Source organism: Cricetulus griseus, assembly GCF_003668045.3.
Source record: "Cricetulus griseus strain 17A/GY chromosome 1 unlocalized genomic scaffold, alternate assembly CriGri-PICRH-1.0 chr1_1, whole genome shotgun sequence".
Lineage (NCBI taxonomy): Eukaryota > Metazoa > Chordata > Mammalia > Rodentia > Cricetidae > Cricetulus > Cricetulus griseus.
The window spans coordinates 40,634,164-40,637,097 of NW_023276807.1; positions in this window are offsets into that span (position 1 = coordinate 40,634,164).

Here is a 2,934-nt window from a genome sequence, read left to right on the forward strand (position 1 = left end):
CAGTGTACACTAAAGGCTAATGTTTCTTCCTGAACCATTCAGTTTTAATTTATTCTATGTCCAGTCAAGTATACAGTCGTCCTTTGTGCTTCCTTTTCTGGTTCACAGTGTTCTGTTTCTCCTTTCTCTGTAAGGCTCACTAACTCACTGGAAGGGTTTGAGTATTGAGGGTTCAGAGTGTGTGGACATGTAGGTACTAAATACTTTGTTGCTGTTTGTGGTTTGAAATAGTGCCCTGTGTAGCCCATCCTGAAAGTGAGGATGACCTTGAACTTCTGATCTTCATGATTTTGCCTCCTGAGGGCTAGGATTACAGATGTGCATCCCACACTTGAGTTAAAGCTGAGGATCAACTCCAGGGCTTTGTGTTTGGGAAGCAAGAACTGCATCAATTGAGCTTTGTCCCTACCCTTAAATTGTGTCTGAAGTAGATTCCATTTATTTCTCCTTTGGTGGCCCCATCTTTAACCTCTGGCCCAGGAATGCCTGGCCTTGTCAATTCCCACACTTTTCAATAGTCTAGAAAGCAAATTCATTTGTATTTCTATTTTCTCAGTTGCTGTCTTTTTTTTTTTTTTTGGTTTTAATTTTCTCAGATTTTCTAAGCCAGTTACCATTCATTTACTTTCTACCATCCAAAACTTTGTTTTCAGGATAAATTCGTAATGATAACCTTTGAACTAAAGTGAAATGCATTTTACATACATCCACAGCATAGATCTCAATAAGAACTTGTTAGTTTTAATAGCTCTGGTAACAATCGTGTTTATTGCAGAGGTTACAATCTCAAATGCCTATGGGAGTCGGGCAGGTATTCTCTGGTGAAACCAGGGTTAGAGACAGTCAAGTGTCTCCTACTGGACACAACAGGAGGAAGACACAAGCAGCAGCTGCAGCAGGTATGCACGGAGTCCCACCGTGAAAGGCAGACTACTTGAGACAGTTCTCGTTGTCACATCTCAGAGCTTCCCCAGTGTATGACCTTTAAAAGATAGATTCAGAACTGTCCTAGTGCCACCAGTGAGACAAGTAGGTGAGAGGTACAAGGCAAGGGCTTTGCATTGGGGCTACCTTAGGTGACTGGGAAGGTGAGTCTTAGGACTTCCATGGCAGACTGCCCCGGCCAGGGGCCAACCAGAGTTCACGTCCAAACTCAAGACTCCTTGGAAGACTGAGCTAAGAGTTTTGGAGGTGACAGAGAAGGCAAGGTTAGGGCCTGGACTGAACTATGTCAAGAGCAAGTTCACAGTAAAGGCATGGAGATTGACAGTGGGGATAAGCAAGCCCCAGCGGAGCAGCAGTGCCCGCCTTCTCCAGGAGGTTCCCTCATAAGAGATGTCATCCTGGGGTACAGAAGAGGGTGCTGCCGAGTCAGAGAGAGAAAACAATGGCGAGGGAATGTGAGCTTTCCATTTCACTGAATGTTTATGTGAAAGAGACTTTTCAATCAACAGAGCCCATTCTCAGGGATAGAGACACAGCTCATTAATGAAGAGCACTTGTCATTCTTGCAGAGGACCAGGGTTTAGTGCCTAGCACCTCCATAGTGGCTCATAACATCCCATAACTCCAGTTCCAGGCGACCCATCACTCTCTGCTGACCTCTGTAGGCATTAAGCACACACATGGTACACATACATACTCTCAGGGAAAATATTCATATACATACAATAAAATAATTAAACCTAAAAGATAACAAGAGCCCCAGACAAGGTAAAAATAAGTGTACAATGGGAAATGTATCCAATTACCCGAAATGAGAAAATTTCAACACTCCTCCCATCAGCAGAAATTTAGGGCCCATAAGAAACAGTGAGGGAGCCAAGGAAGGTATTTCAGTCAGCAAAGCACTTGTCTACCAAGCATGGAGGACAAAGTTTGATCATCAACATTCTTATATAGAGGCAGAGGTGCTGACAACTGCTTGTAATGTCACCTGGGGATGCAAAGAAGAACAGATCCCTGGGGTTGCTGGATCAGTAATCATCCTAGTCAAATCAGCAAACCCTGACTCCCAGAGGGATAGCTTGTCTTAAAACCAAATGTTGATGGCTCCTGAAGAATAACATGAAGGTTGATCTCTGGCCTTCACAAACATGGTCATACTTGTTCATTCTCCCACCCCCCATGAATAGGTCCCGATCCCTATGATATACACAAATACTGAACTATAAAAACCAGCAAAAACATGGATTTCTTAAAATATTGGTTAGTTTACATGCTAAGATAGGAGTGGGTTCTCTTGAACCTGAGAGTAATCATCTGATTACCCATTCACTATGAAATAAAAAACATCCTTTGCGTATTTATTGTGCCTGTGTTATCCAGTGGTACAGCTGTTTGCATATACAACAGAGGAATCCTGGAAGTGTCTTCCTGTCAAGCACATTAGGAAAAAACAGACACAGACACCTGTGGATTTTGTCAGAATATAAGATTGCTATTTGGCATTACTTGCTACAATTATCAAAAGCAATTTTGAAGGAGAAACAACTTGACTGCCCCAACTATCCGAGTGTTAACACATCCAATGGTTGTATAACAGATAGAAATTGTGGAGCATAACATTGAAACACTATTGCTTCAAATGTCACCTGGGGATGCAAAGAAGAACAGATCCCTGGGGTTGCTGGATCAGTAATCATCCTAGTCAAATCAGCAAACCCTGACTCCCAGAGGGATAGCTTGTCTTAAAACCATTGCTGTCCCCAAAGATAAAGAATTGCAAACCATAGATAATACTCGTTTTTGTCACTAGGCGGGGCCTTTGCCTTCCCATTTCTTTCCCTCACTACACAATAAGATACATGCCTAAAAGCCTTGGCTTCAGTTTGGGAGGTGACTGTTGGTGCTCCTTCTGCTAAAGCCATCCATATCACAGGCCAGTGTAAGTGTGCGTGGGTGCTTGCATGCGTGTTCTCGTCTGTAAAGGAC